Genomic DNA, 25,415 nt, shown 5'->3' with positions numbered 1-25,415 from the left:
CCTGTCAAGCAAATTAACCATTTGGCCCTTGTGACTGCTCCTATGTTTTTTCTGATTGTGCTTCCCAGCACCCAATTCTCCTCCTTGATGATGTTGACTTTTTTTACTCTCAGTGCTTCTCACTTGGCAGTCTTTTGTTATGTGCCTTAGTGTCCTTCCCACAGTCCCTGATGAATCTTACAGTGGACCTGTCACCTCCTCCTCACTAACTGCTGGGGATGATTCCTTCTGATCATGATTATTTTCTTTTTCCAGCCTCTATTGAATCTAAACTTCTAGCTCTGTTGCCTTTGTATGTTGTCTTCTTCTGTACTTTCTGATCAAACTTCAGTGTGCTTTAAGCAGTTAAAAATTCATCTAGGGTAAAGTTTATATTTGACTTAAAACAAAATAGTTTAACTATTAACTATTAACTAATAGCAAGTACTTATGTGGGGCTTACTAGGCTTCAGATTCTGTTTAATGTGATATATCCATATCACGTCATATAACTCTCACAAATCTATGAGGGAGGTACTATTTTCACCCCTTATTACAGATGGGGAAACTGAGCTATAGAATTTGAGAATTTTCTCCGGATAGCACAGCTACTAAATGGCAGAGCTGGGATCTGAACCCAGAAAGTCCTGCACCAGTTTCCCTCAAATACCACCCAATACTGCCCTTCAAAAGGAGCCAATTTTTATATTACCAAGTAAAATAATTTTCTTTCGTTTCAGTTATTGCTGACTTTGAATCTTCAGTGGAAGAGGTAGGAGAGAGAGAGAGACAGACAGAGAAGAGAAGGTTTTTATAACACGGGTCTTGGCCAAATAATAGAAGTGATGCTCCAAGGCATCTGGTTCTGCAAGTATGTGTCATACAATGGAACCCACAAGAAATTTGAATTTAATGTAACAGGGTCAACACCCTCACTGCTCTCTACTCAAACACAGGTAGCAGTTGGCAATTATCTGATGCATTTATTTAAAAGGATTTTTTTTAAGTCCTTCGAAATTCACAGGCTTAGACCCTTTCTTAAAAATCAGTAAAATGCATGCCATTATGGGCTGAATTATGTCCCTCCAAAAAGATGTTTGAGTCCTAATCCTCAGTACCTTAGAATGTGAATTTATTTGGAGACAGAGTCTTTACAGAAGTAATCAAGTTCAAATGAGGCCATCAGGGTGGCCTAATCCAAAATGACTGGTATTCATATAAAAAGGGGAAATTTGGACATAGACAAATGCAGGGAGAGCACTAGGTGAAGATAAGGCAGAGATCGAGGTGAAGCTTCTACAAGATAAGGAACACCAAAGGTTGCTAGCAAACCACCAGAAGTGAAGGGAGAAGCTGGGAACAAATCTGTCTTACAGCCCTCAGAAGGAAGCAACCCCTGCTGACACCTTGGTCTGGGACATCTGGCCCCCAGAGTTGTGAGACAATACATTTCTGTTGTTTAAGCAGCCCAGGTTGTGGTACTTTTGTTACGGCAGCCCCAGCAGACTAATAATGCACATGCAGCCACGACTTACTGTAAAAATATCTCTGTCGTCTTAGTTTCTTATTCTATTTTCTCTCTTCCCTTTTGTTTTCATTTTCCCTCTTTCTCATGCATGTTCTCTGATGCCTGTGGTCTCTGCGGCCCCAACCCCCTGCCCTGCAAAGTCTCTCACTCTTGGTTTCTTTTGAAATCATCTGCTCCAGGTGGATAAAGGACCCAGGGGACATGTCATCTTAGGGACAGATGAAACTGTCTAGAAACTGTCTGGTTCCACCCCTGAATTCCTCAGCTCAGTTAATAGTTGCTTGACTTTAAAGAAATGCAAAAAGGCAGGTACCAATGCTGCTGAGCGGGCAGGACAGGTTTTGAAGTGTGGATAAAGAGAAACCAAACCTGAGTCAAGCTAGCCCTTCTGATTTACTGATTATTGGAAGATATTTTGAACCTCTCATGATGCAGCGAGGCACTGAGCACCCCGCTGTGCCCTCTGTCAGTCCTCCCACTGAAGCAGGGACAGTGGGGCAGGACACCAAGAGCCTTCTGTGACCCTGCCTGCTCCTGACCCCTGACCTCCAGATTCCTAGGGAGGGCAGTAGACATGGACCCTGAAGTCTGCCCGCCTGGGGTTAAGCCTGATTCTACCACTTCTCTTGGCTTTTCCACATGTGAAATGGGAACAGCAGTCTACCTCATAGGATCGTTCTGTGCACTGACATGAGACGGGTAAGTCACTTAGAAAATGGCCCAGAAGACAGGAACTATTCAAAGAAAAACATGTGACCTGTTCTCACCAGCCCTAAAGTGGGGGAGGACACAGTTGCCACTGACTTTCTACACAAGAAGGGAAATGAAATGACTGAGCATGTCCCTAGAGGAGTTGAAAGGGGATGGCAGCCTTTCGTGTAACCAAACCGTGTCCTCAGCGGCAGGGCATGCTTTAGTTAACAGGCACTGACTAGCAGAAAGGTCTTTAGAATGTGAGCAGTGTGCTACCATGGATCAAGTTTCTCTGGAGGTTGATGGTGGTGGCCAAGACCTTGCTATGCAAGTAAGTGCTGGCTCTCACCATGGAAGCCTGGCCCTGGGCTGACTGGCTGGCTCCCTGCTCAGTGCCTGGAATGCTGCAAGGAAGGGCCCACACTGGCCTCTGTGGACCTGGGGCTAGCTCTTAGAACTAGTGTCTGACCAGAAGAGCCTCATTCTGAGCTACAATGATGTTGCTTAGACCCTCTCCCTCCCCACTATTTCCCTGACCCTACTTGGAGGCAAGTTCCCTTCCCATCCCATTTCAGTTCTACTTTTAGTTTTATTTCGATTCTGGCAAGGAGTAGCGATTAAACGATAAGAATTTCTTTCCTTGCAGGCACACATCGCATAGTGAACATGGAATGGGAACTATGTGTAGCAGGGCACCAGTCAGTTGCTGGGGGTGATTGGGAGGAGGGTTGGGTGGGTATTGGGAGGGTTTAGAAGTGTGTGTGCTCAAAAACACCATCTCTAAGTCAAGAGAGAAAATGGGCTACATTTTGAGCACAGCTCCTTTTCTTCCCTCCAAGGGTGGGGAAAAGCAGAACCATTGTTGGGTTGACAATCTTAGATTTTGGATTTTATGGCTTGAGCATGATCAGTGTAAATGAGGCTACTTCATACTAAGTGTCAGTGAAAGCCTAACAGTGAATGTTCTCATGAACACTCTTGTAACATTCTCCAGCCCCAAACAACCACAGGCTCTGGGACCCCAGTGACCATCCAACCATAGGCTCAGCCCCTCTGAGTTTCTGAGCCACTCTGATTAGCAGATGGACTCTGTGCTAAGTCTCCATAGCAATCTGAGGTCTCATCAGCTTGTGGAGACTCTGCCCTCACACATGGTCTCAGGATCATGGGCTCCCCTAAATGCAGCTATGTGCTCCTTACCAGGCTTCTGTCTCAATTCCCTGATTTGCAATCTACATACAACAGCAGCAACAGACATTTTCTGAGCATTTGTTGTGTGTAGGACATTGATGGCTACAAAGATGAATCAGACATGGAGGCTGTCCCCAAGGTGGGACCATTCTAGCTGGGGAGATAGACCGGGAAATGGAGGAATTTAATGCAAGGTAAGAAAGAAGAGGTGAGAACAGGACATTGCAGGAGTCCTCAACAGGGACCCCTAACCCAGACTGGGTACGGGAGACTAATCTAGGGAAGATTTCCCAGAGGACGTGGAACACTCCCACCTCACTCCTGGGACCGAAGCCCTGATTTTGAATCTTACCTGGGTACTGCATCCTGTTGCTTGTTTCTGCAGCGGATGTCTGAGCTCTGCTCTAGGTCACAGCCCACCTGGTCTTCGGACATGCGATTGCTGCTCTTCAGTATTGCACGGCCTGAGGACTCCTGGTACTTGTCTGCCCACTGTACCACAACTCCAGCCACAGCCACCAGTTGGGTCATGTGTGCGTTCCTCACACTCAGTCATTTCTTTGGGGTCCAGTCCCAGAGGGTGCTTTGGACTCTATTTTTTTGGGGGGGGGTTTATTCCCCATTAACCTGGCTGAGAGCCTACTGTCTGTCTTTCTGACTGAGCTCATCTGAGTGAAGGCAGGATCTTTTGCAGATGGTATATTGACTTCCACTCTCAGTACAACCAAAGAATTCTACATTTGTTTTGCTCTTGACCTCCTATGGGCTGGTTTTGGGGTACCTTATGTACCCTTCAAAGTACCACACATAAGAGGCAAAAACAGATTCTCAGGGAGCAAAGAGGAAAGGAGCTGGGTGGCAAAGGGGCTGGCTGGTCCTCTTTCCTCTTTGGAAAGTCATCCTTAAGACTCAACCTATCCACTAGGTGAGTGTAGGGGCCCAGCCTCCTGACCATGGTGTTCAGACATTTTATGACAATGTACAGATGTGGGTTTTGATGTGATTTCAGGAGGTTAAGAGTATATGATGAAAATAGCTAATTTAAAAAAACAAATCTTTTTCTTTAGTAAAGGCCCATTAGAGACCCACATTGTTTGTGACGTTTCCTTAAGGCTCAATTCTTTCTTTAAATTCTTCCCCAGACTGACTCTCTATCTGTCCAACTCACTTGGAAATTTAATCCTGGCCTGCCTTGCAGTACTTTTTCCATTTATAAACTTTGTTTCTGCAAATAGATGGTCAAGGCCTTGAGGCCAAGGACTATGTCACACTTCTTTTTATCACCCCCCTCTCCCCAGCCACCCCTTCCCTAGAGCTTTGCCAGACTCGGTTTAAATGCTCACTACACACTGGACTGGAATGATGAATGTCATCTGTTATTTCATCTAACTTTTTTTTTTTTTGAAGTGATATATTTGCAGTTTAAGCCACCTTTTAGGTAGACGCTTTTGAAGCTTATATTAGAGAACTGGACTATCCTAAGGGGCATGTGTACTTTCCCCTCACATCCTGATGTTTAAATGAGCTTTTAGAAATTCCTAGAAGGCAAATTAGGAGCAGACTCAAGGGACCATGGGAACTGTGAATTGTGGCCTAACCCCTGAGGAATGTACTCACAGAGTAAGAATGTGGGCAAAACAGAGCGGACACTGGAATGAGGGAGTGGGCTGCTCTCACCATCCCTGCATAAGCACCCCACTCTCTGGGAGGGGAGACGCTTGGTAGCTTTCCCTGTTAGGGCAATTGATGCCAGGCTGAATTCAGTGTCTCAGCAAGAAATAGTTTCATCTGCAAGGAGATGGGAATGTGAGAGGTTGAAGAAGCTGACTTGAGAGATGCCTCAGCCTATGCACAGCCTTCCATCTCTACCCCGTCATGCTAAGTCCCCCGGATCTCCTGCCTGGATCTCCCAGCTTGATCTACTGTTTGACCTGTTTGTCTAGTGATTCTGACACCAACCGGTATGCAGTGATTCAGTTCTGGCGCTAACCACCTGGAGTTAAAGCAGACCCCATAAATTAAAGGGTGTGGTCCATGACTGCTCTCATTTCTGACTTACTAGCAACAAATCTGGGAGGTTCCCATGATCCTCCTCAGGTTTGATAATTCATTAGAATGATTCACAGAACTCAGGAAAGTGCCATGCTTGTGGTTATGGTTTTATTATAAAGGATATAAATGAGAAACAGCCAAATGAAGAAGTACATAGGGTAGGTTCTGAAGGGTCCCAAATGCAGAGCTTCTGTGTTCTGTCCCCATGGAATCAAGGCACATGACTTTCTAGCACATGGATGTGTTCACCAACCAGGACGCTCCACCAAGCTTCAGTGTCCAGAGTTTGTGTTGAGGTTTTATTACAAAGGCATGACTGATTGAACCATTGGCCATGTGACTGAACTTAATAATCAGCCCCCCACCCACCCTTCCCTGGAAGTTGGGAGGTCAGGCTGATGCTGGTGGCTCAAAGCCCTAACTCTCTAATCAATCACATCGTTGGTCTTTCCAGCATGATAGGTGCATCCTGAAACAATCTAGGGTTCCATGTGAGTCAGCTCATTAGCATAAACTCAGATATAAACCAGGGGCTCATGAACAATGAGGACACTCCTATTACTTGGGAAATTCCAAGGACTTAGAGTCTCCTTCCCAGGAACCAGGGACAGAAGCTTGTCAAATTCTTTATTATATGATACTAGCTTTTGGCCTTATTTTATTTTCCAGATTCAAACTCATCTATTGGCTGTGAACTTGGGGAAGTTATGATATTCTCTATAGAAGGAAACAACTAGAGCTGCTCCCCACTGCCTGACCACTCAACTCAGATAAGATTATGATAACAGGGAGCTTCGAGATCACTGGAACAAAGCACTGCTAGTCACTTGTGCTGTGTGGACTTTGCAGGTTGGTGCCACTCTGTCGCTCAGGGGCTTCATATGGGGCCCCAGGCTCATGGAGCAGCATCATCAGCATAGGGACAGCCATTGTGGTAGAGGAAAAGAAGAGCATCTCCCAGCAGGCATGGCCCCTTACGGCTTCTGCTGTGACACATCACTTCCATCCCTTTTCATTGGCCAAAGAAGGGCTTTTGGCAAGCGATAACTGTGACCCAATCTGAGATTTAGGAAGACAAATTACAGTCCAGGGGATAGCGCCTTAAGGCAGAGACAGGACCAAAGAAGGAGGGGAGGGGCACCAGAGGCCATGGGGAGCAGTCATATGAGGAGGCAAGGACAAGGAAGGACCCAGGGGTTCCTGAGGGATCTAGTTTGGGTAATGGCACCCAGAAGGTCAGGAGGAGCCAGCAGAATGTTCTCTGCCTTCGCCGGATGGTGCTGGAGGCAGCACCTGGGCTTCCAGCCAGCAAGAGGAATATAGGGAAAAGATGAGGTTTCTTCATCTCAAAAACAATCAACCCATCAATAGCAGGCGGCCCTCTTAACCTGAACTCCGTGTGTTAATCGAAAGCCAGGAGGACTTTGACCATGCAGGCTCAGTTGCAGAACTGGTTTCAATGCACTATTGTTTTCCAGCCTGGTTTTTTCCATGATGAAAATGATTCGCGGGCCCTGCTGGGCCGGAGATCATATTTAAATGTTTCCTGGGTTTGATCTCCGTAAGGGGCTTGTGCTAAGGCACAGAGTAAGTGGTAAAGGGATCTAATTTTTTTTTTTTTAAAGATTTTATTTATTTATTTGACAGAGAGAGACATAGTGAGAGAGGGAACACAAGCAGGGGGAGTGGGAGAGGGAGAAGCAGGCTCCCCACTGAGTAAGCAGCCCGATGGGGGACTCGATCCCAGGACCCCAGGATCGTGACCTGAGCCGAAGGCAGACGCCCAACGACTGAGCCACCCAGGCGCCCTAAAGGGATCTAATTAACTTAAAAGTATTTGAGCCATCACTGTGGGCAGTGGTGACCCAGGTGTGGGTGTCTGTTGCTTCCCAGCCCGGTCAGCACTGGAACTTGCCACATCTTGTAGCTCACCAGCTCGAAGGAGTCGGACAGGGGAGAAGCTGGGGTGGAGGTGGGGAAGCCAGGCCGGGAGCCAGGTGTCTATAAAGTATTTCTGCTTTTGCTGTGAGCCTGGGCAAGTCGTGACACGTTCTAAAGATTTACCAACCGTTCAAGGACAGTGATGGGGTGAGGGTGGGTATCCCAGCTAAAGGAATATGGAAGTTTGTAGACAGCTCCTGAGCAATTCTCAATGCCAAGCCACCTTCCAGAAAGAAGAAGAGATTCCGTTTTCCTCTCTCTGCGGTGGGAGTGAGCAGGGACCAGGCTGTTTGTACAGGAACCTTCACCGCCTTGCCGCGGCCCTTCCGCAACTGAAGCGGACTCTGTCTCTGCGAGCTGTGTGCCTGGCTTTTCTGCTTTGGAATCAGGGCGAGGGGGGTGTTGCGGGCGGGGGGGGAGAACTGGAGAGTCAAGGAGGCAAGTGGTGAGGAGTGTCTGGAATATGGGGAGGAAGACTTAGAAATTTGTTTACAGGAGGGAATTGAGCGTAGGGGTGAAATAAAGGGAGTGGAGAAGGAGAGGCAGCTGTGAGGAGACAGGCTTTGTGGGGAGCAGAGAGTCAGAGAGAAGTTGGGGGGGGGTCAGTGGAAGAGAAGGAAAAAGAGGATTTAAGAAACGTTTGCATTAAACTCCATCCTCTGATGTCCTCTTGAAATTCTAAATATTAATTGAATTGGTTTTTAATTAAAAATTCCTATGAAATGGTTCTTTCTGTGAATCCACATGTGGGATTCAGGGTCTCCCCAGAATCTGAGCTGCTCTGTGGCTTGGGTCAGCGTGGGAGCTCACGGCTGGCAGGAAACACCCTGCCTGAGAGGGCAGGGGTCTGCGCCTGGTGGTCCCGGCTTTACCGCAGAGGATGCTGGGCCGGGCTGGCTGCCTGCTGGAGCCTCAGCTTACCCAGCTGTAAAACTGAAATGGCCTTGCCTACTCTGTCCTGGACTCTGGCTTTCTCATTAGACGGAAAGCGCCCCAGGGGCAGGCAGGCCCCTGCCCACATGTGTGCGCAACAGCGGGCACTCACTCCAGGGCTGGGGAGCAATGAAGAAAGTGTGCACAGCCCGGTGTGGCCCTTCTTGAGCACAGGAGCCCTTTAGCCATGTTTCTTTGCTTCACCTTTCCTGTTTCATGCTTCTCACCGGATGATGGGCTCACTGCATCCTGAGTCCTTTCCACTGGAAAACAGGATGTGTTGCTTTGACCTCAAACTGCTCTCCCCACACTCAGTAGCTCCGAAGCCCAAACACTTAGCTTCGTTTGCTAAGATGTGGCTGGTCGGTCGGCTTCCTCAGCGTCCACCACAGCTTCCTCCTTCTGGGTCCGCAGACACCGGAAAGCTAAACCTGCTCTTCCCAGATCCTCTGCACGAAGGTTCTGGATGTGATGAAGTTTCTGCCGCCCAGAGGCACATGGCGAAAGTAATTTGAAATGGAGTGAAGTGGGGAGACAGAGGCAGGGCAGAGTGCTTCTAGATCACGCACTGCTGTTGTCGCCCTGGCTTCCTGGTTTGGTGGCTGGGAAGTCCCAGATCACAGCCGGAGGGCGGCCTGTGGTGTGGCTTTGGGAGATGAACCGAAGCCTGGCCTGGCCTGCGTTAACCATCCCAGAGATTCTGTGAGACTTCTGATCCCTTCCAGGCTGCCCTTTTCTGCTTTCAGGTAGACTAGGTTCTCTGCAGCTGAGCCCTGCCTGCCACCTAAGAGAACCCTGGTTTGAAGGGCAGTTGTGAGGAGCCTGTCCCACATGAGGTCCTGGCCACCATGTCGCAGGGACTGAGGTGGCTGGCCGGCTCCTTGACCTTTTGCCGTTTGCCTCTCTTTTCTTCCCCACTAGAGCCTGGTTGCTAACATGCAACCAGGAAGGGGCGGTGGCTAAGATGGAGGGACAGAAAAACCTGAGAGCTGGAGACCGGTGACACTGAGCCTCTGGGCTCTGCGCGTGTGTGAGGAGTTTCTCCAGACACCACCTTTCTCCGCTTCTGGGGCCCTGATCCGTCTCCTGCCCAGGGCTAGGGCGTCTTCACTCTCTCTGGTGTTGTATTTTTAGCTCTACTGTTCCTTGAAAGCCTTGATGTTTTCTTTGACATTGATTTTCCAGGACAATCCAAGGGTGGGTTGATGCTTTATGTCTCTAATTTTCTGTGCTTCCTCTACTACAAGAGCAAACATAAATGTTAATTTATGGATAATTAACTTTGGATAATTAACTTCTCCTACTGATTAAGGTGGAGGGCATAGGGGGTGAGAAAGAGGAAGGAGGCTTTAGAGTCAGACCCAGCGGCTTTGAATCTGGGCTCCACCCCTCACTAGCTGTGTGACTTCGGAGAAGTAACTAAACCTCTCTGAACTTCAGTTTCCTCATCTAGAGATTGGTAATAGCAACAGTCACCAGCTCACTGGATTGCTAGAAATTGAAATAAGGTAATGAAATCTATAAATATTTGACTAGTTCATGGTATTTATTAAGAGCTAATTTTTATAAAAGCTCTTATAGTAATTAGCCTCAGTGTTTTCATCTGTAAAAGGGACAAATAGTAAAATGCCACAAACTAACTAATAGAGAACTGGCTCTAGAGCAAGGAATTTTTATAAGGCAAACCCAATGGGCCTTGTCCCTTAGGCTTCCTGGCCTGACAGAGGTTAAGAGGAGATCTGAGTGGATTCTGGGGGCAGCTGAGGAAGGGAAAGGCCAGGCTCTCTGTCTCTGTCCTTGCCTTATACTGGACTGATTCCCTCTCACCATGAGCAGACCTCAACAAATGGGCCAGCAACAAGCAGGTCCAGGACTCTCACTTAGGGTAGGTTTTCTTTCTTTTGAACATTTACATATGGCGTCTTCCTTGGGATAAAGGAATTCTGAGTCATTAATAGGGGCTGATCATCAGACTAGAAACAATCTTGTAGGGCCTAGGTTGTGTATAAAAGGTTCTCCTTGGTCCATTGGAAGAAAGGAGAATCCACTTTGCCTGATGATGCCATAGCCCCTGAAATACTAAAGGTTGGGGGGATCCTTTTTAGTTTTGTACACCAGGGCTCCAAGAACAAAACTATGGAGTAGTATAAAAGGGAGAAGAAATACATGTTTGTCCCTCTAAGTCCCTTCTACAAATGTTTTCTCAACTTATTCTAGATCACTTCAGATTTGGTCTCTAGGTTGAGATATTTTGGAATTCATCTGAATAAATGTAATTAATCTCTTCTTCCAACAGTCTTCAACTCAACTTACCCACAACGTGAAGAATGTACAGAATGGAAGTTCAAGAAGTCCCTTCTCAAAGTTTGACTGCAGTCTTTCTTAATTGTCAAAAGTTTGCTTTGGTGTTCATTGAGAAGATCAACATTTTTGGATGGGTTTAAGAGTGAGAATCAGATCTCTCCCATATGGCTTTGAAGACTCCAGCAACAGGCAACTTCCATGGTGTGTGTGGCTCTGGGCTTGGGTTGGAGGGCTGGCCCCAGGCCTCCGTGGGGATACCCCACTCCTCCGCCTTCCCCTCCCACCACCCTGGGACAGCTTTGTGGCTCCCAACATGCTGTCCCTCTGTCCCTCAGAAGGCTAGTGCTTGCCACATCTGTTCCTTGGGCTGATCCACCCCCATGTTAAAAATGCAAATGTCTGATCACAACTTGTTCTATCCCCTGCCCCCATTTTGAAAACTCCTAAGCTCTGGTGTCTGCCATTAAGAATTACATTTATTGGAATTAGCTTTGAGGAGACTTTTCTCTTTGTCACATGTCTAACCTGTTTAGTAAAAATATAGCCTATCTTTAAATTCCTTTCCCTCCATATGTTCTTCAGTTAAATTTTTTTCTCTCATTTCCCACTCCGCTGCTAAATTCCTTTAGGTATACCCCCACTTCCTTCTTTCTCCTGGACCTCTTCTAGTCAAGGGATCCTTATGCTCCCATTATTTTGCTGGTCTTCTCATTTTACATCTGATTTACAAAGAAAACTGGCATTCTCATACTTTTCCATGCTTGCTTGAAATACCATCTAGTGAAGTAATGTATGAAAAAAAATTGAAAATAGCTTTTCGGGCTTCTTCAAAAATTTTTTCGTCTCTAGTTGCAACACATGGAGCCAAATAGCAGATGGAATACATTTCTTCATCTTTAAAAACACCAAATGGTTTTTTTCCTTATTTGATTTTTTAGAGTCACACTGATTCTCCATCTAGCCTATGTCTGTTCTTCATCTCCCAAATCTCCTAGTTCTGTTTATCATGAAAATAATCCCCAGAAACATGAAAACTTGGGCTCTCAAGGTGTCCATCCATTTGGGGAGGACAAGCTGGCTTAAAGGATAAGCAATGTATGGAATACAGGGAGCCCCACTTTCAGGCTATGGCTATAGGTTCGGTAAATAAAAATATGAGTCTTCCCCTATTCCCACAAAAAGAATGTGGGTTCTCACAACTCGGGGCACACAGCAGTGAATGAAAACCTTGCTTCTATAGTGAAGCTAAATCATCCTAGCTTTATAGCTTGGATAAAACATAAGAGTAAAAGTCTTATGCACTGCCCAGGGCTTAGATGTTCTGTATGGCTTCTTTGTGGGCCAATTTTCCATCATGTTTTGATTTAAGTTTTGATTAGTCATTTCACACATTTATAAAGTGTGGGTTGTGGATAAACCATAATATTTAAAACAAGGTATAGATGCCCTAATCCTTGTGGCACTCAGGGAGGAATGATTTTGTGAGAGGCTGAAGCAAGCTCATACACAATTATGTTCCAAAAAGAGTATGATCATCAAGACAGAGATTCCATGAGGGGCGAGATCATATCCTTCGGGGGGCACAAAAGAAGCAAAATCTGCATTAGAGCCCAAGGAAGCAAGAGAGAAAGGATTAATTTGGGGAGTTGAGGAATTTACAGGAGGCAATCATGAAGAATTTGAAAACCTTATCTGTATGAATCGAAATCATAGTATTATCACATGTCTATTCTATAATGGTATGTATTTTCCTTAAAAATGAAAAAATGAGTATGCTATCTCTAGAACTGGTTATAAAAATAATTACAGTTCTATTCACAGTTCTGTTGCTGAGGACAACAATATTTTTAGTCAGCTTTCTCTACTTTCATTAAGAACTTATCAATGATAGTTCACTAAATCACAAATATTAATCATTTCTTTTCTTTTTTAGAAAATTTTTTTTTGTCAGAGAGAGAGAGAGCTCAAGCAGGGGGAGCAGCGGACAGAGGGAGAAGCAGGCTCCCCGCTGAGCAGGGAGCCCGATATGGGACTCAATCCCAGGACCCTGGGATCATGACCTGAGCCGAAGGTAGATGCCTAACTGACTGAGCCACCCAGGCATCCCACAAATATAATAATTTCTTCATGGGAATAGAAAGGAAGCTGACTTCCAAAATGTTATCCTGGGCAACAGAATGGCAAGTAGGACTGCAATTGATTATTAATGAGTCAAATCCTGGAAGTGACTTAACATGAGCGAGACTTTATCAAACTACTTTCCAACAGCGCTCAAGTGACGATGCTTCCATGGGGCCGGTGTTCAGCTCTCACCTCCCGCTCTTGTGTCATATCGAGCCTGTTACCCCAAGGAGACAACTGCTTTGCCATTATTTCTTCCTGAAAATCACCATTCCCACTCAGAGAGCTGCAAGGAGCCTTGGGACCCCTGGTTTCCCTGGGACCATGTGCAGAAGAACAGTTTTATTCTAAAGAGACCAAATTTCTCTGGGCTTTCCCTCAGGGCTGCCCTGGCCTTTCACACTGGTGGAGTGGTGGGAGTCTGAATTCCAAACATTCGGCCCTGTCACGTGAGGATTCTAATTCGGAATGCAGACTGCAGGTCTCTGCCCTGGCATCTCCATCTGCTCAAAGGAACTTCTCCCCAGGTGAGGAGGAGGCTAGAGACTGAATTTCATCTGCCCAGATTCACACGTTGAAGCCCTAACCCCCAGTGGGATGGTATTTGGAGATAGCGCCTCTGGGAGATACTCAGGTTTAGATGACTTCAGGAGGGTGGCCCCCAGGATGGGGTTAGTGTCTTCATAAGACACTGCAGGTGTCTCTCTCCCTCTCTCTGCCACGTGAGGACACACCAAGAAAGCAGCGTCTGTGAGCCAGGAAGCAGGCCCTCACCAGGAACTGAGCCGGCCAGCACCTTGATCTGGGCCTTCCAGCCTTAGGTCTGTGAGAAATAAATTCTGGTTGTTTAAGACGCCCACTCTGTGGTGTTTTGTCATAGAAGCAAGTGCTCACTATCGCTCAATGGTCGCCCTCTGCCTGTCTCACTCTCCTGCCCCACCCAGGCCCGCGCTCCAGAGTGCTCACAGTGAAGTCCAGGCCTCTTGGCAGGTGCCTGTTAAGAATGACATTTGCTTCGAACCCTTTTACTGGTGTGATAGCTCTTTCCAAGCAATAATGGCAGAACGACAATATTTGTCAGGGAGCAGTGAGAATCCTTTAATAGTTTCTTTTTGCCTCTAAATTGGACTGTTTTTTAAGGGTTGCAGTTTTTAATACAGGGGTTTACTCCCCTCCTTTTTTTGTAGCTTGTAAACTATGCTCTTGGTTGCCATGTGGCTTTTTGCTTATCCACAGGTTTGGATAATCACAGAGGAGCTTCCCTTTGTAGAGCACGGATAAGGCTTTTGGACTCAAGAGGCCAAGCAGGGTTGTCAGGAGGCCTGGGGCATAAGCAATGGGGCAGTGAAAAGAGAAGGAGGACAGAGGGGCCTAACCGAGGGAAATGCAGTAACAAAAGCAAGACGAAAGAAGAGGCCGGGGAGTGTGGAGGTGAACCTTTAGGGGAGCGGAGGTGAACCTTTAGGGGAGCAGGGGTGCCCACCAGCTGCTCCAAGTCTCGGGGGCCCACGCACTGCCTGTGGAGGCCACCTCTGGTCTGGACCGGAAACTGAACCAAGCGGCAAAGGGGACACCAAGGAGAGGGCAAGGGCCCGAAGAGGGCAGGAGTCCTGGCTGGCTGCCTTGGTCCACCTGTGTCCTCATAAACTAGGGCATCACCCAAGGGGGGAGGCAGGGGGGAGGTAATAGGCATGAGAAGCTTGGCCTTTATCCCAGCTGCTTTCAGGGAACCAAGTGTTTACCTACTTGAGCACAGGAAGGGGAAGTTGGGAGTGAGGCCAGAGTCTCTTCTGAGGAGGCGGAGGTTCTGGTTTATTGACCCTTCCTGATAGCAGGAGTGACTGGGCCTGCTCCGTCCCACCAGGCACCGGCCTGATAAGGACCAGGGACACTTCTAAGGTGGGCTAAAAATAGGTTCTCCCCAAACCTCTTCCTTCACATTCCTACAGCCCATGAGCTGCCAAGATAGACATGCCGCACCCCCCCGCCCCCCAAGTTTAATGTTTGGCTCAAGGCTCCCAAGTCCCCTCCCTGCACAGGTTTGCTGTCCCAGGGGGACTGGCGCTTCCACTGTGAAGCCCACCGTGCTGGGAGTGAATGAGCATGAGACTCTCCCAGAACACAGATGGTAAGTGACCAGCCACTTCTGTCCCCAGGAGTGACAACAAAGCACAAAGGGAATGTCCCTTTGGGACTTGGCGGTTGGCGGGCTGCCTGGCACTCAGTAGTGCTCAGTAATACAAAAGGGCTGAGTGAGCAGAGTGATGCCAGGCCTGGGCACAGACCCGACACACTGGCTGGGAGACTAAGGCTCCCGGCTGGCCTTGCAGCTCAGCTCTGGGGCTACATCTGGGCCAGTGAGCCTGGGTTTGGGCTCAGGTCTCCAGCTTGCGGGGGCTGGAGAGTGGGCCACACTCCAGGGCTGGAGGAGGCGAGGAGGGGGCCAGGCCCAGGATGGGAATCACACCAGACCCCTGCCCCATCTATGGTCTTCCATCTCTCCCCCTCTGGCCTCTCTCTCACCTGCTGCTAGTAATGCTTCCCTAAAACCCCCAGCTGGCCAGGCCACTCCCCTGCTCAGATCCTTTCGGCTGGCTTTGTAGGACAGAAGACATCCACTTATTTATTCATCAGACATTTGTTGAGGCCCAGGGGCGAGGGTCGGTGGCCTGGCAGGGAAGGTGAACGTCGAGAAGCCCACAGACCACTGAGCATGGAGGCAGTGACTCACGGGGCAGCAGAGGAAGGAGCATGATTCAGGCCCCTCCTGCAGCATCTGAGGGCCAACCTCCTCCCGCGGCCGCCTCTTGCCTTCTTCCAGCTTCAAGCCCTGCATTAATGACAGGGTTTGCTCCATTCCGTCCTTGCGACGTCCTGGTGTCCCCAAAGCCTGGTGCCGGCTTAATGCTCAGTAGCTGTCAGTTACCCCTCTGTCCCCAGACCTTCCTTACTGTGACTCAGGCCAAATTTGCAGTCTACTCTTCTAGCAGAGAAACTGTCTCATCCATCGTGATGAGTGCACAGTGCCTGGCAAGTAAGCCACGATTCAGGGGGGTGGAAAGCAGTCCAAAATTGGGGCAGTTTCCATTGAAAGAGTTGTCTGAGAGAGGGCACGAAGGTAGAGTATCTCACAGGGGTATTTGGTCAGATTCCCATGGAGCGGGGGCCTGTGGAGTGAGAACAGAAGAGAACCGAGTGGGAAGGTCTGGAATGAGGGGCTCTGCCTTGCGGCCTGGGTACCTGGGAGGCCTTTGTCTAGGGCTGGCTCTATTGTGACGGGATCTCAGCTGACCGTACAGCTTGGGGCCACCTGCGAACACACACTGCTGGCTCACCTGGAATGTTCCCTCAGGTGCCGGGGATGGCCCCCAGCATCTGGGGTGCCAGAGCCAAGAGAGTTAATGGTCGCTTCAACTGAGGCAGCATCTCTTGGAACCAAGCCTTGGAAATTTGGGAGAATTTATAAAAACACATACATAGAAAAGCAAGAATGATTTTCCACAGTGATCAAAAAAAAAAAAAAATGTACAACAGGCCTCTTGGGGCTTTGAGGTAGAGTCTGTTGTTGGCACCATCAGAAGGAAAGAATTTGCATGTGATTTCTATTAAGCCAGAAGGTTTTCTCAGGATGCTCTGGAGGCCCTGTTACTGGTTTGCTTTAACTTTACCAATCCTTTCCCTGAACGCATCTGCAAAGTTTAGCTCGGTTTGTAGTATGTAGGAATTTAAAACAATCCATTTCTCCACCTCTCAAAGAATTGATCCCACTTTCCTCGGCTGCCCTCCTAAGTTGCAGAGAGAAAGGGCGTAGGTTTGTAAGGACTTGATTGGCTCACTCGGCGCCCCTGAGCCATACCTAGACCTCCCAGGTGCACGAGGCTGACCTGACCAGCACACACCAGACAACACGGACCTCCTGAACGGAAAACCTGCCCCAGGCAGAGAGGCGGTCTCTTTCCAGATCCAGGAAAAAGATGTTTATCATTTCTGTTTAGGAGTCCTCAGGTTCTATACCCTCCCTTCAAAAAGATTTCACTTCTCTCCTCTGAATACAGGAGACTCGCCTGCTATCCATGTTCCCCCTCAGCTGTGGGAGGCTCAGAGGCCTCAGTTTCCCCTGCAGAAGTTCAGCCTGGGGCCCACGGGCAGGCCGGGACATGCTTGGTCCCCAGGAAGGCCCCCCCACCCGAAGCAAAGCTAGGGGACCTGTGGCGACCTCTGGCAGAAGCAGCCGGCAGGACAATCTTCAGGTCCAGCTGCGCGGTCTGCGGGTGCCCAGAGACCCCAACATGACGCATGCTTTCCTTCTCTGGCCAGGAGGGGCCAGGCAGCAGGGACACCTGACGAGAGGCATCCCGCCGTTAGCATACAGCCTCAGACCGAGTCTCCGCCACACCCCTGGCAGAAGGGCTCCAGCTGCCTGGGTTTCATTTTTAACACCCCTCGTTAATTCTCCCTGGGGGACACTTGACAGGAGATAGGCCAGCTCATCGCGGCTGCCCCGAGACAGCACAGGTGGTCTGTTCCATAGCGGCAAGCCCCTGTCCCCATCCTTCTTCTCTTCTCTGTCTACATCTACCCCTCTCAGAAAGGTCCCCCTGTGCACTGCTGAGCGTTGGGTGAAGAGCAAAGAAAATCATGCATCCCGCCCGTCCGGGGACAGCTGGTTGTTGGCAGTGGGGTCCCCAGGCCATGGTGGCCATCCTGGCCCTTCTCCCTGACACCACTTGCCACTGGGGAGAGCCTAGGAGAACCATCAATGACGGGGAGAACAGAGTGGGGAAGGGAGGGGAAGGTGGATGGGTGCTGAGTGCCAGATCCAGGTCCCCGCCTGATATGTCATCATGTGGACACGAGCATGGCTCCTCATCACACGCTGCCTCAGTTTCCGCTTCTGTAAAATATCCCAAACTGATGGCACGTTCACCGCGTGTGTTTGTGTGTGTGTGTGTGTGTGTGAGATACTGTGTGTGCTTGTGTGGTGTGTGTGCTGAGTGTGTTAGTGGGCGAGGTTGTGTGTTTGGTGTGTGTGAGCATGGGTACGTGTATGTGTGTTGTATGTGTGTGATGAATGTATAGGGTTGTATGTGTGTATATGCTAAGTATGTGTTACTGTGTGAGTGTGTGTTGTGTGTGCGTGTGTGGTTGCGTGTGAGTATTTGGTGAGTGTGTGTGGTTGGGGGCATGTGAGTGTGTGCGTGTGTGGTTGTGTGTGTGGTTGTGTGTGAGTATGCTGAGTGTGTTACTGTGTGTGGTATGTGTGTAGTTGTGTGCGAGTGTGTGGTGAGTGTGTGGAGGTGGGGGTGAGGGTGTGCGAGTGTGTGGTGTGTGTGGTTGTGTGTGAGTATGCTGAGTGTGTGTGGGGGTAGGGGTAAGGGTGGTGAGAGTTATTTCTGAGGTTTCTTCCAGTTCTGCAACTCGTGCAGGGCGGAGTGTAGGCCAGGCTCTGGTTCCCTTAGAACCCAGGGGGTAAGATGGCGGAGGGACAGGCAGCGTCTCCTTCCGTCCGGGATGCGCTAGGTCTCTCAGAAGTGATGGAGGAGCTCCCATGGCTTCCCTGACTGCATGGGCTTCCCTTCCCTAGCCCCACCCCCCCATGCCCTTTCTTCAAGCCCTGGGCCAGTTGGGACCCATAGGTCCTGCTGGCACACCTTGGCAATTCCTCAGCTCCCTGTCATCCTCCTTGATGCTCCTTTGCCCAAACTCCTCAAATCTTGGGGTGAAAAGGGCACTGGGGACTTAGGATCATCGAATCCAACTTGTAGTTGGACTCTGGGCCGCAAGCTCCTTCCAAGGGCTCTTCCTCCGTGCTTTGAGCACGTCTGATGATGAGAGCTCATCACGCCAGCATGGCCTGGTCCCTCGGAGGGGTTTTGACCCCTAGGCTTGGTTACCTTGGGCCGAACTCTGTGTCCTCACGGTGCCCAACAGAACAAGTGTAGCACCTTCTCAGACACAGGCTTTGGCTCTCTTCAGCCCCTTGTGCACCTGCTTTCCCAGACCAAACAGCTTGGTTCCTCAGCCCTCAGTCATCTGAGCCGGTCTCCTGTGAGCATCTGTACCATCGAACAGGCGCTGTAGAGAAGATTTCCTGGGCACGGAGGTCAGAAGACCAAATGTGAACCCCAACTCTGCCATGTTAACCCGTAACCTGGGACCAAGACCTCTTCATAAGATCGTCAAGAGGATGAGATTAAAATGTATGTGAATGCACTTGGCAAATTAGATTAGACATCTTTCTGGCACTGTCTTCCAGTAAATTCCTCGGTGTTCCTCTTGTTTCTGCAATTATGTTTTTAAGATTTCAATTTAACGTTAATTTTAATTCAATGTTAAGAGTAGTATTTAATATTTAAAAAGAAGTTTTAGACTTTTCTTTTCTTTTTTTTTTTTTTTAAAGATTTTGTTTATTTATTTGACACAGAGAGACACAGCAAGAGAGGGAACACAAGCAGGGGGGGTGGGAGAGGGAGAAGCAGGCTTCCTGTGGAGCAAGGAGCCTGATGTGGGGCTCCATCCCAGGACGCTGGGATCATGACCTGAGCCGAAGGCAGCCGCTTTACCAACTGAGCCACCCAGGCGCCCTGCAGTTTTAGACTTTTCTTATGAGCCCTGGAGTTGCTATCTCAGCCCAGGGAAGCTGGTCTGCCTTGCACCTTTCCTTCCCAAAGCTCACCTGCTCTGAGTCACCATCCCCTTCCTCTTGTTGACAATTTGTTGGGGCTGACATTCTTGGTGGCCTCCCCAAAGCCATCGCCAGCCATTCCCTCGCTCACCCACTTCTCAATTGCCTTGCAGCTGAGCATGGCATGTGGAACATAAGACATGGGTGTGGGCAGTGCGGGGGATGCTGGGGTCCCTCTCACACTCTTGCCTGTTCGGCCTTGGGTGGTGCTGAACCCAAGGTGGTGGTGACACTCAGGTCTGGGACAGCCTTCCTGGAGCCTTGGGAGGGAAGACAGAGAATGCAGAGATGCCATGTCACAGTTACTGAACCAGCCAGAACTTTCCTCCTGTCCTGTTCTGCTATTCAGTAAACGATGAATGAATTTACGGTTTAAACCATATGGCCACGTTCAGCCTGCTGCCTGGTTTTGTAAATCCAGTTTTACTGGCACACAGCCAGGCTCATCTGCACACTCCTTGGTGGTGGTGCTCTGGAGCTTCAATGGCGAGCACAAGCCTTGTGACAAAGGCCGTGTGCCCACGAGGCCTCAAATACTTACTATCTGACCTGTCGAAGGAAAAGCTTGCTGATTCCTGATTTAAATCATTGGCGAGTTGGGTTTTTTTTTTTTTTTTTAAGATTTTGTTTATTTATTTGACAGAGAGAGACACAGCGAGAGAGGGAACACAAGCAGGGGGAGTGGGAGAGGGAGAAGCAGGCTTCCCGCCGAGCAAGGAGCCCCACATCGGGCTCTATCCCAGGACCCTGGGACCATCACCTGAGCTGAAGGCAGACGCTTAACGACTGAGCCACCCAGGCGCCCCGGCGAGTTGGGGTTTTGATTCCTTTCAGCCAGATGCATCTTACGTGATCTTGTAACAGAACAGGCAAGCCCAAGGAGCTTGTACCCTCGAGGAGCACGTGGCCGAGAGGGGGCTGATGGGGGTGCTGAGCCCCGGGTGCGTCCCGCTGCCTCGTTGCTGGGTGGGCAGCCTCAGAGTCGTCGCTTCTGCACAACTGTCAGGCGGCAGAGTCTGATGATGTTTCCTTCTGGGTCTTTTTAAATTTTTAGAGCAGAGCGAGCTCCCCCGGAAGCCTCTCTGGAGACCTCCACCTCTTCTTCACACCGTGTGGGCCCCTACCCCAGCCGCTAGCATGCACCGCTCGCTTGGACGAACCCAGATGCGCCCAGCGGAGGGAGGGGCGTCAGGCGCCCGTGGGAGAGGAGAAGGGGCCGGTGGGCGCGAGCCGCCCCGAGTCCAGGAATCCCGCCTGTCACTGGGACGCCGTCGCTGGTCTGCCCGCGCACCCTGAGAATGACCAAGAGCTGAGTCAGGAGCCAACAATGTCCCCAGTCTGCAGATGTGCCTTTGTTGTCCTTAATAAATGTGAGGGAAGGTTGGTTAAGAATTCCATCCGGCAAGTTTGCCGAGCGTTGCCTGTGTGCCAGGGTCTTCTGTTAGGTGCTGGGGATTCAGGATAAAAAACAAGACAGAGTCCTGGTCCTGAGGGACCCCGGGGCCGTGGGGGAGTCAGACAAGCGGGCAAGTAATGGCAGCGATGCGACGACTCGGTTGTATGCCAGGGGCTTGGGGAGACAGGAGGCAGGGGATTCTCAGGGAGGTGGCATTGATTCGGAGCCTTAAACCATGAGTGAGAACCCCTCCCTGGGAAGCCTGATGGTTTCTTCTAGTCCCACTGCTGGTCATTGGGATTGTCCTGCTATTAGTTCCAACTTATATGTTACAGGATTTTCCTGAACTTTCCCCTATGGGGTTTCATCCCTTGGACAGGGCCCTGTGTGGGAAGCAGCGCCCTGTGACAGTTCTGTTTTACAGGCCAGGGCAGAAAGGCCCTCAAAGTGGTTGCCCAAAGTGTGAAGGTTAGAGCTCAGGTCAGGATAGACTCCATGAACCTGGCCTCTGTGTCCCTCAGCAAGGCACCATTTATTTGCAAAACATTGAGTAGACCCCTGCTGTAAGCTGGGCACCGTGTTAGGAGCAGGAGATGCAGTGGTGTCCCAGATGGGCAAGGTCCCTGTCATCAAGAGGTCACACACTGGCACAGAGCGAGATGCATGTGTCAGATGTCTGGAAGGGAGCATAGTTTTGGGGGAAGGCTGGGACAGGCTCTCCTCTGAGGAGTAATAGTGATCATAAGTATTATAGACATCTGTACATACCCGATGAAGCTGTGTGAGATGAACAAATGAACCACACTTCACAGTTTATAAAGCACTATGAGGCTAGCCGAGTGAAGAAAATACGAGATCATTTATTTGAGTTCCACTGACCCGGCAACTAGGAAACATTTCTTGCCTTAGATGAGAGGAGGAAGGCAGTCTACATTCTCAGGCTTACTGAAGATGAGATGGATAAGGCGCCTTGGAGGGAGACCTCCACCCTGTCCTGCATCAGGTGCTGGAGATGCAGAGGTGAGTAATAAGTAGCCTCTGCCCTCAAGGAGCTCAGGGGCTGGTGGTGGCTGGTTCCAAAAGCCATGCTCATTGATTCAATCAGCGAACATGTATTGCCCATGTCTGGTCTCTCAGGGCTGTAGCAGCCCGGGTACGCAAACCCCGTTGCCATGGAGCATACCTTGCAGAGGCTGGGCACGGGGACAGATGTCAGGCAAGCTGCTCTCAACGCCTTACATAGACTTACTGCCTCACCTATCGCCTGTCATGTGTCACCATCAGACTGGTCCAGTCCATGCCTTGGGTGTGTGGCTGCTTCCTGTGTCTTGCCCCCATACTACCAGGATGTGACATTGTGACATTGTGATCCTTCTTGTCATCACTGCATCCCAAGTGCCTGGCATGTAGCAGGAGGGCAATAGATATTTTTCAATAAATTAAATAAGGAAAAAACCCAAATATACAATTACAGCTAGAGATGAGTGAAGACTCCTTGGGAGGGAGAAGAGGGAGAATGTGGTGGGAGACCGACAGGAAGTGTTTGAAGGAGCCATTGGAGTGCCAGAAGGCCAAGGAGGAGCTGGCGTTGAAATCGGAGGGGGTGGCCACGAGGGTGTTGCAGGCCGTAAACTGGCTGGATCAGCTCTCTCTAAAGGAGGTCTAGCCTGCAGGGGAGCATGGAGGAGGGACTGGTTCACTCTGTCCACAGGGGAGGCAGGGCTCGGTGGGGAGGTCCCTGTCAGAGGGGGCATGGGAGCTGGTTCCTGAAGGAACCAGAGCGTGTGGCTGGGGAAGAAGGAAAGGCCATTGCTGGTGGGAGGAAGCGTAGATGCAAAGGCCGGGAGGTCTGAGTGAGAACTCTGTGTTCTAACAGCAAACAGCCTGTCTGCGTACTGCGTAGGGCCTGTGGGGAGTGGTGCATAAGTAGGAGCAGTTCTCCAAGAGGAGGGTTTAACATCTAAGTTAGGATCCTCTTAGCGGGCTTGGTGGGAAAAGCTGGTGGGGACAGGTTCTCATGAGTTATTACCTCTTTGCCTCCCCACAGCCACCATCGTGTGGATGACTGAGCTTTGGCTCTGTCCCTGAGCTTCTGAATCCTCATGAGGGGAGATGCTAGATGGTCTGTAAGCTTCTGTCCAGATCTGTCATTCTACGATTCTTTCACGAGCCCAGTAAGGATGGGAAACCAGTTACCCGAGAGAAAGCCCTTAGTCTCCAGTAAACGCTGTGCTGCTGGATTGTTCATGAGGGCGATTCAGGGCATGCCCCCATTGCAGTGTGCTCGAGACAGGGGCCCTTTCCTCCCCTGGGCTGGTCTCAGTCACTCCGAGGCAAGACAGAGGATGAATGTTAGGCATTCTGTGGCGTGCTTGAATCTGGGGCTCTTGCCAGGCCCAGGTTTAACTGGCACCATTCCTGACGGTCTAGAAGAGGAAACTCGTCAGGTCTTGCCTTCCTAATGGAATAGGTCACCATCCGGAAACGGCATCACCTGAGCTGCGATATCTTTGGTAGGCAATAAAAGAGATTGCCTGGATCAAGTTGAGAACAGATGGGTGAAAGGCAGGGAAGGACTGCCCCTTTAAATAATACAACCTTTGCTGGGGAACTTAGGAATGTTACCTCCTGAGAGCGGGCAGTAATGCCGAACAACTTGTTGGAGCAGGTGATTTACCTGGCTACAAAGTGTAAGATGGTCAAATAATTTTCACGAATTCAGGCAATAAAGTTCTGTCTTTTCTCAGTGTTGTTGCGCATGGGTGTGCAGGCCTCCCAGTACACAACCTGTGCAACCATACATGGAGACGAGGCTATTCTACAGCTCATTTATTCTACAACATTTATTTAATAACTTCTTTATACTAGGTACATGCCAGGTGATGGGGATAAGAAGTGAACTACAATGGGTCTCAGGCCTCAGGAAAAGACAGACAGAGAGGACCTTCATGTAGGGCAGTGTGGGTAAATGTTTTTTTTTTTTAAAGATTTTATTTATTTGAGAGAGAGAGAATGAGAGAGAGCACATGAGAGGGGGGAGGGGCAGAGGGAGAAGCAGACCCCCTGCCGAGCAGGGAGCCCAATGCGGGACTCGATCCCGGGACTCCAGGATCATGACCTGAGCCGAAGGCAGTCGCTTAACCGACTGAGCCACCCAGGCGCCCCAGTGTGGGTAAATGTTTTGATGGAAGCCTCAGGGAGGGAGCTGTGGGAGGGCAGGGAAGAAGCCCTTAGCCCAGACTTGGTGGAGTGGCGGGGAGAAAGAGGAGGACGAGGCCAGGAAAGCACGGCAGAGAGAGTAGTACCCAACACTTGCTACGTTCTCCTGGCCCAGGGAGCTTGAAAGACCTTTTGACGGGAGCATTGTCCTTTCAAACTCTGCCGCTGGATCCTCATTCTTCTGATGGCATGGCATTACTGTAAGTGAATTTCCTCTTCCTGAAAGAGAATGCCTATCCCTGGGGATGTGGCTGGAGGAAGACCAAGTGGGACCAGGAGCCTGCTATCTGCTGTGGTTGTGTCCGTGTGGCCTGCCCTGCCCCCACCCGAGGTCAGGGGGGTGAGCAATAGGGCTGTGCCTTCTAGCTCCAGTTGGCCAGGATTTTAATCTCACCCTGTCTTTAGTGGTGATCACTGTTTAAACAAAGTGTCAAATGTTTTTCAAACCATGAAAACATAATGCAGTAGCACATCTCTTATCCAGAGGGCACTGATTTCTTTTTTTTTTAAGATTTTATTTATTTGTCAGAGAAAGAGAGAGACAGCACAAGCAGGGGGAGCGGCGGGCAGAGGGAGAATCATGCTCCCCGCTGAGCAAGGAGCCCCATGCGGGGCTCGATGCGGGGCTCGATCCCGGGACTCTGGGATCATGACCTGAGCCGAAGGCAGACGCTTACCTGACTGAGCCACCCAGGTGTCCCCAGAGGGCACTGATCTTGTAACCAACCAAGACCCAATAAGTAAGCCAAAGGCTCTAGGGAACATCAACAACTGTTCTCATCTCTGGATAGTGAAGTGAATATATCAGAGGGACCCTCAAGCCCTCATTCTTAAATGTGTTTACTCTTCTCACAAGTCCCACACTGACCAATGCAGCATATTCTCCAGACCTGTCCTCTCTCAGGGATGTGCCTGCCTCCACCCCGCCTGCCACCCAATGTCCATGTCTCTACTCTATGACTATCACCTGACAACCAGCTTCGGTCTCCATGCCCTACCATTCCCTCCTCTCTCCCCTAAATTCCTGCGGTGGTCTTCAACTGAGTTCCCTTCCCCTTGCCAATCCACTATCCACCCCTCAGCAGTCTGATGGGGACTTTCTAAGCTGCAAATCTGATCAATCTTTCCAAATTATACCATGGTTCTTCATTTTCCCCATCATAAAATCTGAATTCCTTCCCATGGCTTCCAGAGCCTCCCATGATCAGAACTCTGTTTAGCTCTCAATTCTCTTCCCCTGATAGTCTCTACCCCCAAATACGGAGACTTGCTCTTAGTCCCCAGAACACGCCAGCTCTTTTGCATCCCTCGCTTTTGCATGTACTGCTCCATGGCTTCTATTGTGTGTCCCCGATGAGCTACTCCCTGCTTTC

General features: G+C 49.7%; 1 long non-coding RNA gene across 1 annotated transcript in view; it reads left to right on the top strand.

Moving 5' to 3' along the window:
* The window catches only part of LOC145722038 (uncharacterized), a 31,009-nt gene extending 19,637 nt beyond the window's left edge, over nucleotides 1–11,372 (top strand). The window contains exon 3 of the long non-coding RNA XR_014146076.1: nucleotides 10,614–11,372. This is a non-coding gene — a long non-coding RNA (uncharacterized LOC145722038). The remainder of the gene's footprint in view (nucleotides 1–10,613) is intronic.
* Nucleotides 11,373–25,415: the final 14,043 nt, after the last annotated feature.

The sequence above is a fragment of the Leptonychotes weddellii genome, chromosome 6 (genome assembly GCF_054177405.1).
Source record: "Leptonychotes weddellii isolate Sample4059 chromosome 6, ASM5417740v2, whole genome shotgun sequence".
Lineage (NCBI taxonomy): Eukaryota > Metazoa > Chordata > Mammalia > Carnivora > Phocidae > Leptonychotes > Leptonychotes weddellii.
Note: the sequence above shows the minus strand (reverse complement) of the source record. Positions and strands in the feature narration are given on the sequence as shown.